Source organism: Schistocerca nitens, chromosome 9 (assembly GCF_023898315.1).
Source record: "Schistocerca nitens isolate TAMUIC-IGC-003100 chromosome 9, iqSchNite1.1, whole genome shotgun sequence".
In the NCBI taxonomy this organism is placed as follows: Eukaryota; Metazoa; Arthropoda; class Insecta; order Orthoptera; family Acrididae; genus Schistocerca; species Schistocerca nitens.
The window spans coordinates 424,678,648-424,700,469 of NC_064622.1; positions in this window are offsets into that span (position 1 = coordinate 424,678,648).

Below are 21,822 nucleotides of genomic sequence, written 5' to 3' on the forward strand. Positions count from 1 at the left end.
CGAGAACGCTACCGCGAGACCAGTAAATTCTGTTGCACAAGTCAGATTCTCCATCACTTGTGAATTCACATTCAGATACGCAGTCTGACAGCTTATCCAAATGGTAGTTTTAAGTTTTTCATGTAACTATCTGTTGAGGGCGTAAAACGCTGAAACTGACACGCATACACCACCCACGCAGTGTTATGCAGGTTAGATTCCATTTACTGATAGCTCAAGTTGCTTATCGGGTCCAGTTTCACAGACGAACATAGCCAATATTGGCTGGACCTAAGTTACATATGTTTGTTGCATAGACGTTGCTTTCGCCGCTGTTGCTGCATATTGGCTGTAGCCACGTTACACCGTTCCTAATCCATTATACAGGCTGATTCAAAAAGAATACCACAACTTTAAAATGTGTATTTAATGAAAGAAACATAATATAACCTTCTGTTATACATCATTACAAAGAGTATTTAAAAAGGTTTTTTTTCACTCAAAAACAAGTTCAGAGATGTTCAATATGGCCCCCTCCAGACACTCGAGCAATATCAACCCGATACTCCAACTCGTTCCACACTCTCTGTAGCATATCAGGCGTAACAGTTTGGATAGCTGCTGTTATTTCTCGTTTCAAATCATCAATGGTGGCTGGAAGAGGTGGCCGAAACACCATATCCTTAACATACCCCCATAAGAAAAAATCGCAGGGGGTAATATCAGGGCTTCTTGGAGGCCAGTGATGAAATGCTCTGTCACGGGCTGCCTGGCGGCCGATCCATCGCCTCGGGTAGTTGACGTTCAGGTAGTTACGGACAGATAAGTGCCAATGTGGAATTTGCAGCTCTCTGCTAGCTCTGCGAGTCGATTTTCCTGGGCTGCGAACAAATGCTTGCTGGATGCGTGCTACATTTTCATCACTCGTTCTCGGCCGTCCAGAACTTTTCCCTTTGCACAAACACCCATTCTCTGTAAACTGTTTATACCAACGTTTAATACACCACCTATCAGGAGGTTTAACACCATACTTCGTTCGAAATGCACGCTGAACAACTGTCGTCGATTCACTTCTGCCGTACTCAATAACACAAAAAGCTTTCTGTTGAGCGGTCGCCATCTTAGCATCAACTGACGCTGACGCCTAGTCAACAGCGCCTCAAGCGAACAAATGTACAACTAAATGAAACTTTATAGCTCCCTTAATTCGCCGACAGATAGTGCTTAGCTCTGCCTTTTGTCGTTGCAGAGTTTTAAATTCCTAGAGTTGTGGTATTCTTTTTGAATCCCCCTGTATATGGAAACATTTCTATACGTCTTTCGTGCATTCACAGCGCCAGATCTAAATCTGGTAGCCAAAACTGAAACTAATTTTTTTTCGGCGTAAATCGGTTTCGCATAAACGCATTCGAATATCTACCAATTTTCACTGCTGCACGATAATTACAGCCCACACTGAACCTCTCTGGGTAACTGCACTTTAGTTATAACCACCTGGTGTGTCCGAACAACTCCAACACCTCGTCTGTGAAGTTCGAGTTCAGGCTGCATAAGCCTGACAGCGTTTAGGAAATTTTGAAATTTGTACTAAGGTCTTGTGGGACCAAACTGCTGAGGCCATCGGTCCCTAAGCCTACACACTACTTAATTTAACTGAAAGTAACTTACGCTAAGGGCGGCACACACAGCCATGCTGGAGGGAGCACTCGGACCTTCGTCCGACGGGGGTAGCCGAGCGGACCGTGACAAGACGCCTTAGGCCGCTGGGCTAATTTGTGTTTAGCTTCAACAAAACGCCGGTAGATTTTTAATTTAATTTCGTTATTTTCTTCGCTTAGAGAGAGGCTCTTCGTTTTTCCTGTCCATATGTTAATTTCATTACGATGTAGACAAAGCTATACGATGGTACACATTTCTTTGTTCCTGCTAACTACGCTTACATTAGAATTACAATTCATAAAATGCAACAATTACATAAAATACATCAGCTATAAATAGGTAACTGACGATAATTTCTGAATACGTGAGCTGAATGGAAACCGAGTGAGCTGTATGGAGACAGAGTGCTAACTGGCGTAGAGTATCGTCAAAAGCAAAAGGAACACATTGTCGCTAGATGGCGGAGGAATAACGCCCAAAAATAGTATCACGATGACTTTCAGTCATCTGTAATCAAACTGGATGCCGAACTCTGTCTAGTTGACCAACTACAAGATGACAGCAACGGAGGACTATTAGAAAGCAAATGAAAATGAGTTCCGTTTCTGCGCCCATGTGAGGTTATTACGTCGTATGTTCGACATTTATGGATAAGAACAACTGTTTCAAGACTAGTGCAAAAAATACGATACTAATGTTGTAAAAGTTCAAAATGTTTTGTGTCACTTCGACATGACGTTCAATGCAGAGGACACGAATCTGCCGGCGCAATGCAGTTCTGTACCCAGAGACCAGAGTTCTGCATTCAGGAGTTATAGAAATCACTGCGATTGCCACGTAATAAGAAAATAAAATTCAGTCTACGAAATACTAAATAATTACATTGGGCTGATTGGTGCCGTGGTCCAAAATTCACTAAGCATTACTGAATGCCCAACAAGCAACTATTTTGGCAGAGCTTGATAAATGGTATTTTTTGAAAAACTTAGATAACTTACAGAAATCTACGAGAAGCTGTACTGAACCAAACGGATACTACACTAAGATATAACTTCCAAAGGCGAAGAGTTATTCCATTTAAAAGTGACTGTCGACGTTTTCCGGTTCACTATTGGAGAAAGTTGGATACAAAGGAAGACGTCGTTTCTCAGGTCTCCAACTATTCCATTGTCGGTAGACAAGAGAAGATCATAATTCATGTTTCAGCGAACCAATTTGTGGTTGAGGACAGAGTCAATTGTGGTAGAATCATGGTCGCCTCCTTTTACGAGCGGCAGTTCTTCCCTGTTCGCTTATTACACGTGTTTCGTAAGACTGAGCCTTAATTTACGTTCCGTGGTAACTGTTATTCTCGGAAAGAAAAGCTGTTGCAATGAGGATAGAGTTCAAAGTTGGTGCCTCGAATTCGACAGTTCAGCATTGTACAAGATAGATAATGTCAGAAATCTTGCAGCACAATTAATATCTTATGAGCTAATATGTTGTCAAAAACAAAAAGTAGATACGATTGTGTATGACATGAAAGCGGATTGATGACAGCTACCCATGCGTGGCATTCACGCGATCTCGAAATGTTATACCGTTATGAATGCAGACTTCCTCTACGCCGGCCGCTGTGGCAGAGCGGTTCTAGGCGCTTCAGTCTGGAACCGCGCGACCGCTACGGTCGCAGGTTCGAATCCTGCCTCGGGCATGGATGCGTGTGATGTCTTTAGATTAGTTAGGTTTAAGTAGTTCTAAGTTCTAGGGGACTGATGACCTCAGATGTTAAGTCCCAAGGTGCTCAGAGCCATTTGAACTTCATCTTAAAATTCCAACTGGTGAGTAAAGAAACTACATACTCGTACACTCCATAACAATTTGTCTGCCACGTAGTCTGCGAATGTTTCTGTCGTCCAGCGTTCTTTAAGCTGGAATGAAATTTTCACTGTGCAGCGGAGTGTGCGCTGATATGAAACTTCCTGGCAGATTAAAACTGTGTGCCGGACCGAGACTCGAACTCGGGACCTTTGCCTTTCGCGGGCAAGTGCTCTACCAACTCAGCTACCCAAGCACGACTCACGCCCCGTCCTCACAGCTTTACTTCTGCCAGTACCTCGTCTCCTACCTACCGAACTTTACAGAAGCTCTCCTGCGAACCTTGCAGAACTAGCACTCCTGAAAGAAAGGATATTGCGCAGACATGGCTTAGTCACAGCCTGGGGGATGTTTCCGCTCTAGAGTGAAAATTTCATTCTAGAAACATCCCCCAGGCTGTGGCTAAGCCATGTCTCCGCAATATCCTTTCTTTCAGGAGTGCTAGTTTTGCAAGGTTCGCAGGAGGGCTTCTGTAGAGTTTGGAAGGTAGGAGACGAGGTATTGGCAGAAGTAAAGCTGTGAGGACGGGGCGTGAGTCGTGATGGGGTAGCTCAGTTGGTAGAGCACTTGCCCACGAAAGGCGAAGGTCCCGAGTTCAAGTCTCACTCCGGCACATAGTTTTAATCTGCCAGGAAGTTTCGTTCTTTAAGCTGCTTTTCGTAAAATGTCATTGGTTTCAATCCTGCCCGCGGTAGAAATTCGTGGGAGAGAGAGCGCGGCGGTGGCGCTATGCTCTGCCCATGACGCATTTTGGGATGTTCAACATTCTATTGTCCACATTTTTCCAGTTTCCTTCTATATAATACAATCGATATATGGTAAGTTCAAGCGACTCAGACTTTCAGTTTTTTACAAATTACCAAAGAAATCATGGTTTAATTGATTTAGTGTTACAAAAACAATCCAAGCCTACGAGACCAGTCACCAAAAGTACTTGTGGACAAATATACAAAAAATGCTTGCTAATAGTCTCCGTGTGTATTAACACACGAAATTTCAAACACTCTAATGACCTGCCTGTGGCCAACAATGGCATAGTTACTCCTAACTGCTTTCTCGACTGGGATTGTCTGACTCATTGCCGTATTTAGTTTCTGTATTATTTTTCTTAGTAACCATATAAATTCGTATACATTGTGGACGTATCAGAAGACTTCAAGTGATGAAACTGAAGGTAATATGTAACGAATTAGCTACAACCAGTTGGTTTTACAGACCCTTATTCTCCGATGATGGCATTTCAAAACGCTTGGTATCCCTTCTTTCGATGTTTACGTTTATTTGTGCGTCGTGAACATTGTTTCTTTCCTAAAGGCCTTACAGAATTTAGCAATGGAAGTTTTTAAGACTGCTACTGGAAAACATCGTAAGTAAAGAAACGATTTTCACGACACGTACATAAGAGTGAACATAATGAGACGCGTGAACAGAAAATGAATGAACTCTGAGAAACACGAGTTTTGAGACATAATTTGTTGGTGTGGCGTGTCGGGTATAGGATACCATTTATTTCGGTACGTTAACCCATAAATATTAATGTCACGGGAACTATAGTTTTGGCTTTATGAGCCATGAGTGCTGCTGTCTTTCACGTGATTGAAACGTATCAGTCTAATTGAAACTAATTTAAACACGTAAATTTTAACCGTAAACAGTAATTTCTGGCATAGAGGTGCTTGGAAATATGTACATGTGAAAAAGTTACGAAGAAAATAATTACGGAATCGTAATTACACTAATGTTTAGAAGTCCGTTAATTGGTAGGAACATTTTATATGATATGAATCTTCTGTAATTAGTAAATATAACAAGTGTATTGTTAACATTTGATACCTAAGCGTTTATACACGCTACAACCTATATAGAGACTAGAATTCACTCATGTGTTGAATATATAACAATCTAGGTAATCATTGAAATGTGTCATTTGTTTTAAGATGAGAGTTTTCATTGTTAATTAATCAAAAATGGTTCTAAACAATCCCGAGGATTGTTCGGGATTGTCAAGAAAGTATAAAGAGTTACAGCCATGTTGGCAAAGTAGGTCAGTATTTTTGTGATTTTGGACAGAAAGCATGTAGCTTGTTGTGGTAATTTATTTCATTATTGTAAGTATGTAACAACTTATTTCAGATTTGTAAAGATGCCTTTATTTTGAAACTGTAATAAATATCAAATGAAACACTATATTTGATTAATTTTTTTTTACTTTATAGTAAAAACCTACAGTTACTGTTCTAGGACTTCCGCTGCGACGGATTACCAGCTACGATGAGTAAAGAAATAGCCCCTAACAAAGTTATGTGACGACCCGGCCCCAAAGTATGGGAATCAGGCCCACGGGTCATCATCAGGCCTGATGTTAAGTCTAGTCTGGAATTTTACAATCGACCATAAACGCAACGTTACCACCTCGCCAACGTCACATATGTAATACAGGGTGATTCAAAAAGAATACCACAACTCTAGGAATTTAAAACTCTGCAACGACAAAAGGCAGAGCTAAGCACTATCTGTCGGCGAATTAAGGGAGCTATAAAGTTTCATTTAGTTGTACATTTGTTCGCTTGAGGCGCTGTTGACTAGGCGTCAGCGTCAGTTGATGCTAAGATGGCGACCGCTCAACAGAAAGCTTTTTGTGTTATTGAGTACGGCAGAAGTGAATCGACGACAGTTGTTCAGCGTGCATTTCGAACGAAGTATGGTGTTAAACCTCCTGATAGGTGGTGTATTAAACGTTGGTATAAACAGTTTACAGAGAATGGGTGTTTGTGCAAAAGGAAAAGTTCTGGACGGCCGAGAACGAGTGATGAAAATGTAGCACGCATCCAGCAAGCATTTGTTCGCAGCCCAGGAAAATCGACTCGCAGAGCTAGCAGAGAGCTGCAAATTCCACAATCAACTGTATGGAGAGTCCTACGAAAAAGGTTAGTTATGAAACCTGAACGTCAACTACCAGAGGCGATGGATCGGCCGCCAGGCAGCCTGTGACAGAGCACTTCATCACTGGCCTCCAAGAAGCCCTGATATTACCCCCTGCGATTTTTTCTTATGGGGGTATGTTAAGGATATGGTGTTTCGGCCACCTCTTCCAGCCACCATTGATGATTTGAAACGAGAAATAACAGCAGCTATCCAAACTGTTACGCCTGATATGCTACAGAGAGTGTGGAACGAGTTGGAGTATCGGGTTGATATTGCTCGTGTGTCTGGAGGGGGCCATATTGAACATCTCTGAACTTGTTTTTGAGTGAAAAAAAAACCTTTCTAAATACTCTTTGTAATGATGTATAACAGAAGGTTATATTATGTTTCTTTCATTAAATACACATTTTTAAAGTTGTGGTATTCTTTTTGAATCACCCTGTAGTTTAACTACCATTTCTCGCTGACAGTCTGTCAATTGCCGACGTGCGGCCATAATCACGTCAGAAATCTTTTCACATGAATCGCCTGAGTAAAAATGACGACTCCGCCAATGCACTGCTCTTTTATACCTTGTATACGCGATACTACCAAACTTTTTAAGCCAGTTTTGTATAAACCTACCACGTGGTGACCCTCGTAAAATTTCTGCGGAACGCCAGACTCGATTTCCTACTAGTCACATGAGTGTTATTAGTTTTCCCATGAGGCACAATACGTGTCCGTGGTATCCAGATGGTGGACACTGGCTCTGCGGAGACCAGGTCGATACCCGACACTACACGGCTCACAGGACCAAAGTTCAAGGTCTCTCTCTGCGCGGTCTCGCGCGGAAGCACTGGGAATGTAAACTAAGCATAGACGCTGACCTGGCTAACCGGCTGCGGTGCCTCACGTTATGTTGATGGAGGCCGCGTTGGCTCGTTGCCAGGGGACGCGCTCTCAGGACGTGCGAGCGGCAAGTCGCTCGACCCGGTTGGCAGCACACCTGTGGCACCCCTCTCCTGGAAATGTCCCTGTCCTAACTGTAGGCAGCGCATATAAATCTAGCTGTTCAGTAAGGGAGTGGGCAGGGGCTTTATCTTTAGAATGAAGTTGTAAGGTAACAGGGGATAATATGGAGCTCTTCCAAGTAGTTCATAATGTAAATTTAAAGCACAGCAGCAGAAATAATATGTTAGGCTGGTGTACTTCAATCAAAACGTTTCATAGTAGAATCAAGTTATAAAGATGCTTACAACAACTGCAAAGTAAGTCGTTATTTTGTTAAGAAGACACCATTCAGTTTAGATCTTTTTACTGCCAAAACATGGAGTTATTCCTAACTATGTAAATCTGATAGCTTGTCATAAATTAGTTTTGATTTTCCGTGCTTAAGAATAAAATTATGTATTAAATGCAGAGTGAAAAATAGTGTAATGCAAAATATACATGAAAATACTTGTTTTGTGTTTTGATGAGCGTCGTAGTTCCATTGCATAGTATTTTGTTTTTTTAATTGCAACGAATTATAAAATTATTTGGTGATAAATGTGTGCAAAATAATATATATATGTACTTAAGTTTAAGTATTTAAATCTTATAAAAAATTGTAAACGAATTGTGGCCATGTTTAGGAATTATTTTGATTAATGTAGTGTCACGTGACTCGACTCAGGACTGGGGATATAAGCGGGAAAAGGAGGACGTGTGAGCGGCAAGTTGCTCATCCCGGTCGTCCGTTGTGGTGGTAAGTTTGGAGCGGCAAAGTGCCGCGAGTGTAAGCATGGACGCCAGTGTATGCGAATAAACTGTGAAGGAACAGCGTGAAAGTGTGTAGGTGCGAGACAATAAACCAAGTGTACGAATTGCATCGATTATTAATCATGCAGATCGGATTTATTGTGAACATTAATATGCATGGCCACAAAGCTAGAAGTGTTTTGTTTCAAATAAATAAGTTTCAATCTGAACTTGCAAGGTGTACCTCATTTTGCGCAAGGTTGTGCTATAGATAATTGTGTATCCATATATTGTGTATCCATATATATACTAAGATGTCCGAAAGGACAGATACCATCTTAGTATATATATAGTTAAGACTCACCGGCCACTTGACCATCTTCTTCTTCTGTGCGAATGCACAATCAGTGCCCGAACTCTTACGGGAATCGGCAACGCGCCGCGAGTAATGAGTATAATGGGCGGCGGCACTACGAATGTAGTACGGGACAATACGTTGAGAATGTGGGTTTCGCGGGAGGCGTGCCAGAGATAAATCCCTGCAGTCGCACTATCCTGTGTGTCCTCGGTTGCTCAGATGGATGGAGCGTCTGCCATGTAAGCAGGAGATCCCGGGTTCGAGTCCCGATCGAGGCACACATTTTCATCTATCCCCGTTGACGTATGTCAACGCCTGTAAGCAGCTAAGGGTGTTCATTTCATTGTAATTGTGTATCCAATTCACTGCTGTTCAAAGGCTAGCCAAAATATGACTCAGTATTAGGGGCGCAAATGCAACAGTTCACTACCAACCCCCTTTGCAGATGAGCCACGTGAAAAATAGGTAGTATACGAGCCCGAGTACAGTTGCAAAGTCCGTCTTTACCAGTGCGTGCAGGAACACTTCTGTGGACGCAGCTCAAACGCAGTGAGGTACCGACCAATCAAAGAAAGGGGTCCAGTGTGGGCTGTAACCATCGTATGGGACCGAAACTTGGTAGATATTCTAATACGTTAATGCGGAATCGATTTAATTCCACCATGTGCAAATCTGGCTGTGTACACTGTTTGTACGATCAAATGACACCCATGCTGTCACTTGACAAGCAATGAAGTGGTGAACAGTACGGCTATCGAGAAGAAAGACCGTGCACTGTTAGCAAAACTGTTTTATGTGAACGAGAGCAATTTCATTGCCGGACTGAGCGATTATCGCTAAATGAAAGGTCTGAGGAGAGGCCCTATGTCATTAGATTGTTTAAAGAAGAGAGTAACGAAATTCGAAAACCCAGGTGAGCTTGTCGTGTCACCTAGAAGAGGAAGTCCTCATATTCCAGTGGAAGTCATTGACGAGGATGCTGTTGCTGTAACTGACCATGCAACATGTGACCCGGATAGAGGTAGCACTCGTCCAGTGTCATGAGAATTTTCGAACCCACAGTCAACAGTACGGAAAGTTTTGCGGTCTATTTTACGCTGGTACACGTACAACATCCAGATGGTGCAGCAAGTGCATCCTCATCTGAACCAACGTTGTGATCGAAGTTGATGACATGGGCCTGGGCAATATGCCCCCTCTGCAATAACTATCACACCAAAAACCAACTGGTCTACTATTCCATATCTAGGTAAGCTATCAGACAAACTAGCCAAAACACTGAAATCCCAAAACTATAAAACATCATTTCATGCAAGAGGCACTACAGCTAATCTCCTATTCAACAGCAAGGACAAAATAGATAAACTAAGCAACAGTGGGGTCTACAAAATAACCTGCACTGACCGCAATAAACTGTACATTGGTCAAACGGGCCGGGCCATATCAACAAGGCTGACTGAACAGAACGCAGCTGAGATTCAATGAATCAGACTCCACCTTGCTGAACACGTGCTCAAAGGAGGACACAAATATCTAACACACACAGAAGTGCTGCATATAGCCAACAAAGGCAGAAAGCTCAGCCTACTAGAAGCACTTGAAATTAACAAACACTTAGCTCTAAATCCCCAGCTGGTTCTAAATTACCAATTGCATCTGAGCACATCACCACTCTTAAACTTTACACAATACAATAAACCTGCAACTAATCACAAAGTGTCCCAATAGTAAACAAATTCACATCCCATTATAATGTAATATCCCTTACGCGTTTACATTCCTAAATGTAACTCAACTGTAACAATGTAATATTTGATATATATTAATGCACAATTTTTCTAATAACAAAATGTAACCCCCAAAGAAAACATCGCTGTTGTACAACCAACAATTAGTGTCCAGTGCAACTGTTCACAACAAATACCAAAAAATTGTAATTTTGTTATAATCTGTGTTCTATATAATTCTAATTGTTGTCATACATGATACTGACAAACCATAAAATGTGGCTTATTAAGTTAAAGAACAGTTTTACAGAACAAAAAGTCAAAAGACCTGTCTGACAGTTCCAAAGACAATATCAGTTATCTGAAGATGGCCTAATAAGCCGAAAACTAGTTCATACAAATAAAAATCAGTAGAACAAAAAACCGCTTAAGTGTTATTCAACCCTCAATGTTCTGTGGAGTGACGAGGCACATTTTACATTACAGGGTACAGTAAATACACAGAACTGTCCAATTTGGGGTACTACTAAACTGCGTGCAGTAAACAAAGTTTCGCTGCATTCGCAGTATGTGACTATGTGGTGTGGATTCACAAGCGCGTTTATACTCGGTCAATTCTTCTTTGAAGAGAATACATCCAGAGGGCCTATCAGGTGTGGCGTGACGTCTGCACGTTATAATCGTCATCTTGTACAGCATGTGATTCCTGCTTTGGAAGAGCGCAACTGTGTGGAGACCACTGTTCTCATGCAACATGAGGCAACGCATGTCGCTCGCCCAGTGAAAGATCTTCTTTATGCAACCTTCCACGTGCGTGCTATCTCCAGAGATTTTCCAGATTCATGGTCTGCAAGATCACGTGATCTGCATCCATGTGACTTTTGAAGATAACTGAAAGAGCGCATTTACCAGGGACACGTTGGGTCTCTGCCAGATATGAAGGCCAGTGTATAGATGCACACCGTTCAGATTCCACCGGAGCTGTTGCGAGTAACTGTTGATCACATTGTTTTACGGATGCAGCATCTCATCGAAGTCACCAGTGCTTATACTGAACAAACTGTGGAAGCAAAGGTTAATAATGAAATCGACTTATGCCTTTCTCACTTCTTTGACCTTACCAGCCTACGTCCCATTCCTAATCCATAACACGTTAATAATATGTCTGTACGATTTCCTTTCATTCACATCGCCAGATTTGGACCTGGTCCTGAAAATCTGAACTAACTCTTTTCCAGCGCCGGCCGCTGTAGCCGAGAGGTTCTAGGCCATTCAGTCCGGAACCGCGCTGCTGCTATGGTCGCAGGTTCGAATCCTGCCTCGGGCATGGATGTGTGTGATGTCCTTAGGTTAGTTAGGTTTAAGTAGATCTAAGTCTAGGGGACTGATGACCTCAGATGTTAAGTCCCATAGTGCTCAGAGCCATTTGAAGTTCTTTTCCATCGTAAATCTGTTTCGCATGAACGCATTAGAATATGTACCAAGTTTCACTGCCATACGATAATTATAGCCCACACTGGACCTCTGCCGGTAGCTGCACTATCAGTTGCATACCAACTGGGGATCGGTAACTGACCTCAACGTAATTTTTGGGTTACAACTCCCGCTGTATTTACTGTTTTATTTAATACATACATGACATTTATAGTAATTATTATTGAAACAATTCATAATGAGAAGGGCTTTTTGTTTACATTCATTGTTGAGTTATAGCTATTTTTGTGACTGAAGGGTGTAGCAGCTCAAAAATCACCACCCAAAGTCAACCGGTAGACAGTGTGGTGAGTGGAAGCTAATATCCCTGTGACATATTGATATAAGTACAAAAAGATGAAACTGACAGATGACGAAATAAGAAAGTTGCTTGAGAATTCAGACAATGTATTTAGTGGGGAACTATCTGAAAGTTCAAGCCGTGAGATTCAAAATGTGGTCGTGTAAATTCCAGATCAAGTAGTTTCCCACAGCAGCAAGTTGGATGAAAATGAACTGGGTAAGTATTGATTTTCATTACCTTTTGCAGATATTTTGGAGTATATTAGGAGTCCTGTCTCGGTAGATGAGTGAAGTATCTGCGCTAGCAGAATAGAAATGCGGAAAACACAAGTTCGAAATCAGTTTATTGAACCCACCAAAACTAACTAATGATACAATCTCCAAAAGAACAACAGACTCTATCCCATCTGCGGATCGTCACACATGTAATATAACAAATAATGAAAGAAAAGACCCGACTCTTCACGAGGAGAGATCACAAGAAAACAATTCTACAATGTTCGTCAGCATTACCAGGTCCATGTGCAAGAGATCGACCTGTTAGAAGAGACGTCTGTCCGAATCTGCCGGGGTGGCAGCTCTGCATATTTCCAAGCGATGCGTCGAACTGCCCTTTGTCGGCAGTGCGCCGCCTATAAAGCCCGTTTGGCGGGTTCAGGTGCCATTATTATTTGCGATCACGTGCCTGGTGTAACAAAGTGGTTCCTGGGCTAGCTGCGAACTCTGGTGAAGCTTTTCTGTAAGCTCCGCGAACGGGTAGCGGTCCATGGCGGCCGTTGTTGGAGACCTGTGTTGCGTTGAGGCCGCCGGTAAATATGTGGGTTGACAACACAGACGACGTAGGTTTTCCTGGTGAATATACGCCCTGTGACGCCGGGATCCCGTGTTGTTTAGACGTGAAGTGGGATGCCGATGCAGTAGGCGCTACGATGTATGAAGTGGGCGACAACAACAATGAGTGTCTCGTGTGCTAGTGTTCGGTTCTGCTTTCACATTTTTGTAGATACTCAAGCAACAAGAAGGCAACCCAGGACGAAGACTCAAATTGATCACCTCGAAAAAGACATGGTGCCCCATCAGGTACACTATGTGATCAAAAGTATCCGGACACTTGGCTGAAAATGACTTACATCTACATCTACATCTACATCTACATTTATACTCCGCAAGCCACCCAACAGTGTGTGGCGGAGGGCACTTTACGTGCCACTGTCATTACCTCCCTTTCCTGTTACAGTCGCGTATGGTTCGCGGGAAGAACGACTGTCAAAAAGCCTCCGTGCACGCTCGAATCTCTCTGATTTTACATTCGTGATCTCCTCTGGAGGTATAAGTAGGGGGAAGCAATATATTCGATACCTCATCCAGAAACGCACCCTCTCGAAACCTGGCTAGCAAGCTACACCGCGATGCAGAGCGCCTCTCTTGCAGAGTCTTCCACTTGAGTTTGCTAAACATCTCCGTAACGCTATCGCGCTTACCAAATAACCCTGTGACGAAACGCGCCGCTCTTCTTTGGATCTTCTCTATCTCCTCTGTCAACCAGACCTGGTACGGATCCCACACTGATGAGCAATACTCAAGTATAGGTCGAACGAGTGTTTTGTAAGCCACCTCCTTTGTTGATGGACTACATTTTCTAAGGACTTTCCCAATGAATCTCAACCTGGCACCCGCCTTACCAACAATTAATTTTATATGATCATTCCACTTCAAATCGTTGCGCACGCATACTCCCAGATATTTTACAGAAGTAACTGCTACCAGTGTTTGTTCCGCTATCATATAATCATAAAATAAAGGATTCTTCTTTCTATGTATTCGCAATACATTACATTTGTCTATGTTAAGGGACAGTTTCCACTCCCTGCACCAAGTGCCTATCCGCTGCAGATCTTCCTGCATTTCGCTACAATTTTCTAATGCTGCAACTTCTCTGTATACTACAGCATCATCCGCGAAAAGCCGCATGGAACTTCCGACACTATCTACTAGGTCATTTATATATACTGTGAAAAGCAATGGTCCCATAACACTACCCTGTGGCACGCCAGAGGTTACTTTAACGCCTGTAGACGTCTCTCCATTGAGAACAACATGCTGTGTTCTGTTTGCTAAAAACTCTTCAATCCAGCCACACAGCTGGTCTGATATTCCGTAGGCTCTTACTTTGTTTATCAGGCGACAGTGCGGAACTGTATCGAATGCCTTCCGGAAGTCAAGGAAAATGGCATCTACCTGTGAGCCTGTATCTAATATTTCCTGGGTCTCATGAACAAATAAAGCGAGTTGGGTCTCACACGATCGCTGTTTCCGGAATCCATGTTGATTCCTACAGAGTAGATTCTGGGTTTCCAGAAATGACATGATATGCGAACAAAAAAACATGGTCTAAAATTCTACAACAGATCGATATCAAAGATATAGGTCTATAGTTTTGCGCATCTGCTCGACGACCCTTCTTGAAGACTGGGACTACCTGTGCTCTTTTCCAATCATTTGGAACCTTCCGTTCCTCTAGAGACTTGCGGTACACGGCTGTTAGAAGGGGGCAAGTTCTTTCCCGTACTCTGTGTAGAATCGAATTGGTATCCCGTGAGGTCCAGTGGACTTTCCGCTGTTGAGTGATTTCAGTTGCTTTACTATTCCTTGGACACTTATTTCGATGTCAGTCAGTTTTTCGTTTGTGCGAGGATTTAGAGAAGGAACTGCAGTGCGGTCTTCCTCTGTGAAACAGCTTTGGAAAAAGGTGTTTAATATTTCAGCTTTACGCGTGCCATCCTCTGTTTCAATGCCATCATCATCCCAGAGTGTCTGGATATGCTGTTTCGAGCCATTTACTGATTTAATGTAAGACCAGAACTTCCTAGGATTTTCTGTCAAGTCGCTACATAGAATTTTACTTCCGAATTCACTGAACGCTTCACGCACAGCCCTCCTTACGCTAACTTTGACATCGTTTAGCTTCTGTTTGTATGAGAGGTTTTGGCTGCGTTTAAACTTGCAGTGAAACTCTCTTTGCTTTCGCAGCAGTTTCCTAACTTTGTTGTTGAACCACGGTGGGTTTTTCCCGTCCCCACAATTTTACTCGGCACGTACCTGTCTAAAACGCATTTTACGATTGCCTTGAACTTTTTCCATAAACACTCAACATTCTCAGTGTCGGAACAGAAATTTTCGTTTTGATCTGTTAGGTAGTCTGAAATCTGCCTTCTATTACTCTTGCTAAACAGATAAACTTTCCTCCCTTTTTTTTATATTCCTATTTACTTCCATATTCAGGGATACTGCAACGACCTTATGATAACTGATTCCCTGTTCTGCGCTTACAGAGTCGAAAAGTTCGGCTCTGTTTGTTATCAGTAGGTCCAAGATGTTATCTCCACGAGTCGGTTCTCTGTTTAATTGCTCGAGGTGATTTTCGGATAGTGCACTCAGTATAATGTCACTCGATGCTCTGTCCCTACCACCCGTCCTAAACATCTGAGTGTCCCAGTCTATATCTGGTATATTGAAATCTCCACCTAAGACTATAACATGAACTTACAAGTTCGTGGCGCCCTCCATCGGTAATGCTGGAATTTCATATGAGGTTGGCCCATCCTTTGCCTTGATGACAGCTTCCACTCTCGCAGGCATACGTTCAATCTGGTGCTGGAGAATTTCTTGGGGAATGGCAGCCCTTTCTTCACGGAAAGCTGCGCTGAGGAGAGGTATCGATATTGGTCGGTGAGGTCTGGAACGAAGTCGGCGTTCCAAAACATCAAAACATCCCGAAGGTGTTCTATAGAGTTCAGGTCAGGACTCTGTGCAGCCCAGTCAATTACAGGGATGTTATTATAACCACTCCGCCACAGGCCGTGCATTGCGAACACGTGCTCGATCGTGTTGAAAGATGCAATCGCCATCCCTGAATTGCTGTTCACCAGTGGGAAGCAAGAAGTTGCTAAAATATCAAATTAGGTCTCTGCTGTGATAGTGCCACGCAAAACAACAAGGGGTGCAAGCCCTCTCCATGAAAAACACTACCTCACCGTAACACCACCGCCTCCGAATTTTACTGTTGGCACTACACACGCTGGTAGTTGACCTTCACCGGGCATTCGTCATACCCACATTCTGCCATCGGATCGCCACATTGTGTGCCGTGATTCATCACTCCACACAGCTTTTTCTACTGTTCAATCGTCCAATGTTTTCGCTCCTTACACCAAGCTAGGCGTCGTTTGGCATTTACCGGCGTGATGTGTGGCTTATGAGCGGTCGCTCGAGCATGAAATCCAAGTTTTCTCACATCCCGCCTAACTGTCATAGTACTTGCAGTGAGTCCTAATGCAGTTTGGATGGTTCAAATGGCTCTGAGCACTATGGGACTTAACTGCTAAGGTCATCAGTCCCCTAGAACTTAGAACTACTTAAACCTAACTAACCTAAGGACATCACACACATCCATGTCCGAGGCAGGATTCGAACCTGCGACCGTAGCAGTCGCGCGGTTCCGGACTGAAGCAGTCTCTGTTAGTCAACAGACGAGTTCGGCCTGTACGCTTTTGTGCTTTACGTGTCCCTTCACGTTTCCACTTCACTATCACAACGGAAAAAGTGGATCTAGCGATGTTTAGGAAAGTGGAAATCTCGCGTACAGACGTATGACACAAGTGACACCCAATCACCCGACCACGTTCGAAGTCCGTGAGTTCCGCGGAGCGCCCCATTCTGCTCTCTCGCGATGTGTAATGACTACTGAGGTCGCTGATATGGAGTACCTGGCAGCACAATACACCTAATATGGAAAACGTATGCTTTTCGGGGTGTCCGGATTCTTTTGATCACATAGTGTATGATTTGGAAGAGAGATTCTTACTTAAATCAAAGGATGAGGTCTGCTGCTAACTTAATGAGGACCCGAAAAGGAACTACGGCTGCGATAAAACCTGATATTCCAGGTAAAGCGTTTCTCATGTAAGTTGCAGATAACATCTTGAATAACATTTTGATGTATACTAACCAAAAACTAGGCAATCTTAGAGAATCATGTGATTATTTTCGTGAAAAATTCGAAAGCATTTGAGAGAGATGAATTTGTGTTAGTAGTTGGAATTCTTTTGTGGAGTCTATACACTGAACAAGGACAGATTACGTGATATATTTAGTAAATAAAACTTTCTGATGTACCGAGATTCATTTTCGGAGCGTATAGTGAGGCTCCTACTAAAGTGCCTCCGCTTTGCTTTGATGATGCTCTAACTCGAGTAGCTAGAAAACAGACCGACAAATTTGCTACTATCAGGGATATATGGAACATGATAGTAAATTACCTGAGTTTTATAGTCCTAGGGAGTCAGTTAGGGTGGATGAAGAATTGTGACCTTCCACGGGCGATGCCCACTCAAGCTATATATTCCAACAGAACCAGAAATATATGGAAACGAAGTGAACCTGTTACGTGACTCAAATACGGAATACTGCTTCGCTGCGGATCCCTATGCACGACAATGATAAGAGCCATAACAGTGGCCCTGAAATAGCATTTTGATTGAAATGTCTAACTTGAAACAGTCGGGAAGAAATTTTACCAAGGACAGTAAGTCTACTATCGTCCGCCCCCGGTAGCTGAGTGGTCAGTGCGACAGAATGTCAATCCTCAAGGCCCCGGTTCGATTCCCGTCTGGGTCGGAGATTTTCTCCGCTTAGGGACTGGGTGTTGTGTTGTCCTAATCATCAACATTTCATCCCTATCGACACGCAAGTCGCCGAAGTGGCGTCAAATCGAAAGACTTGCACCAGGCGAATGGTCTACCTGACGGGAGGCCCTAGTCACACAACATTATTCTTATAGTCTACTACCGTTCCACTAGCGTCCGATCTTTTGAACGAGAAAGTAACTACAGTTGGTACTATTGGAAGTGGCAAGCGCGATGTTCCTACAGAACCACGTCCTGTTCTCTAAACAAACGTTACAACGGGAACAGTCCGGTTTGCCTTTAATGATGATACCACTTTACTCAGTTATCTGCCTAAGAAAGGATAGGTTTTTTTAAAGTATAGTCAACTCAACATCACGACATGAATGAGACGCAAGAGAAGCCAGACATCATCCTGTTCTACAACTGTACAAAGACTGGATTGGATACATACATAAGAGTGTAAGAATGTACAGCTGCCGTCGAGCAACGCGTCGATGACCAATTGCAGTGTTTGTCAGCTTGATTGACATTGTAGCATATAATTCGTATGTTCAAGATACACACGAGTAAAGGGTAAAGAATCAGCCGACAAAGAGTTCTGGAAGGAACCAGTCCCGGAAAGATCTTGCTCGGGAACTTTGCGATCACAACATGAAAAGACGCGCTCAAAATGCTGTAGGCCTACACTCAAAATACGCTACAGCGTTATCAAATTTTGGGTATGAGTGTAATCAACAACAAGGTTCTGTAAGCAGAGGAAACATCATTACAAAGCCGGCCGTTGTGGCCAAGTGGTTGCAGGCGCTACAGTCTGGAACCGCGCGACCGCTACGGTCGCAGGTTCGAATCCTGCCTCGGACATGGATGTGTGTGATGTACCTTGAATAGTTAGGTTTAAGTAGTTCTAAGTTATGGGGGACTGATGACCTCAGACATAAAGTCCCATAGTGCTCAGAGCCATTTGAACCATTTGAACCAACATTACAAAGCTACGAAGGAAAATAACAAGTGCAGCTGAGTCTTCCAAAGACAGGACGCCGTTAAGTCCATAAAGGCTTGCACTTCTTGCAAGACGCATATCTGCCTGCACACACCATGAAAGAAGAAGTAGTTCATATTGTTAAGTGTTCTGAATGCGTATCTGTAACCTTTGTAATTATGAAATTAATATAAATAAATGTAAAATCATTTTTATAATTTATTTAAACACTCTTCTAAGGAATTATTATGTACAAACAAGTCCCAGAAACCTTTTCCCAGTAATAATGATCAACACTTTTAACTTCTAGTGTACCAAAAATATGGAAATACTTAAGTCATATGGTTTATCCTAGGTAGAGAAAGTTTAATGGTAGTGGTGTCAGTCGTTGACGTCTCCAACTGGTGATGGCCAGTGCAACATAGAGCATTGCTGTGCAACTGTTAATTATAGCCACCCAGTATATCGAACAGAACGACCTCCTACATTCCAATCAGCATGGGTCCCAGAAGCATCAGCAATGTGAAAACCTACTCGTGCTCTTTCCACATCCTGAAATTACTATCTAAAAAACAGTGCACAAATACCTAGTCATATCTTGATGAGATTTTAAAGTGGTGCAAAGATTGTTAGCTTGCTATAAATCTTAAGCAATCTAAAATTTAAATATTTTTTACCACAGTACCAGTGAATAACAACTGGAATCAGTCATCTCACACAACTACCTGGATGTAACAATTTGTGGGGATGTCATCGTAGTTTTGGTCTTCAGTCCAAAGACTAGTTTGATGCAGCTCCCCATGCTACACTATCCTATGGAAGGCTCTTCATCTCCGAGTAACTACTGCAACCTACATCCCTCTGAATCTGCTTACTGTATTCATCTTCTGGTCTCCATCTACGATTTTTAACCCATACGCTATCCTCCAATACTAAATTGCTGATCCCTTTATGACTCGGAATGTGTCCTACCAACCGATCCCTTCTTTTGGTCGGGTTGTATCACAAATTTCTCTTCTCCCCAATTCTATTCAGTATCTCCTCATTAGTAACATGATTTATCCATTTAATCTTCAGCATTCTTCTGTGGCACCAAACTTCAAAAGCTTCTATTCTTATCTAAACTGATAATCGTCCATGTTGCACTTCCATACATGGCTACACTCCATACAAATACTTTCATAAAGGACTTCCTAACACTTAAAATCATTACTCGATGTTAACAAATTTCTCTTCCTCAGAAATGCTTTTCTTGCCATTGCCAGTCTACATTTTATATCCTCCTTGTTCCAGCCATCCTCAGTTACTTTGCTTCCCAAATAACAAACTCATCTACTACTTTGAGTGTCTCATTTACTAATCTAATTCGCACCTGATCTAATTCAACTACATCCCATTATCCACTTTTTGCTTTTGTTGATGTTTATCTTATACCCTCCTTTCAAGACACTGTCAGTTCCTTTCAACCTCTCTTCCAAGTCCTTTGCCGTCTCTGGCAGAATTACAATGTCATCAGCAAAGTTTTTATTTCTTCTCCATGGACTTTAATTCCTACTCCAAATTGTTCTTTTGTTTATTGCTTGCTCAATATACAGATTGAATAACATCGGGGAGAGCTACAACCCTGTCTCACTCCCTTCTGAGTCACTGCTTCCCTTTCATGCCTCTCGAATCTTATAGCTGCTATCAGATTTCTGTACAAACTGTAAATAGTCGTTTGCTCCTTGTATTTTACCCCTGCCACCTTTAGAATTTGAAAGACAGTATTCCAGTCAATGTTATCAAAACCTTTCTCTAAGTCTACAAATGCTATAAACGTAGGTTTGCCTTTCCTTAACCTATGTTCTATGAGAAGTCGTAGGGTCGGTATTAGCTCATGTGTTCCTACATTTATTCGGAATCCAAACTGATCTTCCCCAAGGTTGGTTTCTACGAGATTCTCCATTCTTCTGTAAGGAATTTATGTTAGTATTTTGCAGCCATGACTTATTAAACTGATAGTTTGGTAATTTTCACACCTGTCAGCACCTGGTTTCTGTGGGATTATTGTTCTGGAAGTGTGAGGGTAATTCGCCTGTCTCAGTCATCTTCCTCACAAGATGGAAGAGTTCTGTCACTGATGGCTCTCCAAGGCTACCAATACCAATAGCTTTAACAGAATGTCTACTCCCGGGGCCTTGTTTGAACTTAGGTCTTTTAGTGATTTGTCAAATTCTTCATGAAGTGCATCTCCCTTGTATCGAACTCCTATATACTCCTACCACCTTTCTTCTTTCCCTTCTTTGCTGAGGACTGGTTTTCCATATGAGCTCTTGATACTCATACAGGTGGCTCTCTTTTCTCCAAAGGTCCCTGTAGGTAGTGTCTATCTTACCCATAGTGATATATGCTTCTACACCTTTTATGGAGATGCAAAATGGAATGGTCACATAAATTCAATTGTTGGTAAAGTTGGTACCATACTTCTCTATTCATTAGAACACTGTTGGAAAAATGGACTCGTCAACTATCACGCAAAAGTGTGCTAACATAGTGTTGCGGGTGTCGATGGTCGAACCCGGGACTCCACATGGCCGAACTGAAGCTGGGACTGCGCCACATTTTGTCAGGAGGCCGAGCAAGTTCAGTAGCATCAAGGGGCAGCGCAGAGTGATACAGCGGTATTGGGAAGTATTCCATTATTCACATAATTTACAGTACTACGATGGGTGCAGCGTAGTGTTGGCGTGCCGCCCACAGCACTGTTCCGCGAGTCCAGCCGGCCCAGCAACTCCTGGTATGCCGACGCCACTGGACTAAGGCCGCCCAGCTGGTAGTCCCACACTCAGCCCAGTTGCCACCCGCCGAGGCATCGCGTCTTGCACCGCGTAGCTGCCTGCGATTCTGGAGACAGTTACAGTCCCTGGTTCTTGCCACCCTCCGCCCTGTTTGTCCTGTTCAGTCTGACCATGGGACGAAGGTGGTTGTACTGGTCACCCTTGGCCCTCGGGCCGTTACTGCTCCCAGGACAGGACCGGACTCCAACCCGCGCCCTCCTGGTTGCTGTGCGGCAACTTGCCGCTAGCGGTGCTTGCCGGATGGCAACACCCGCCTCCTTCTCTGGCACCACTGCAGCGCTGCCACATCTCCCACAGTGTACGCCTCGCCTGGAAG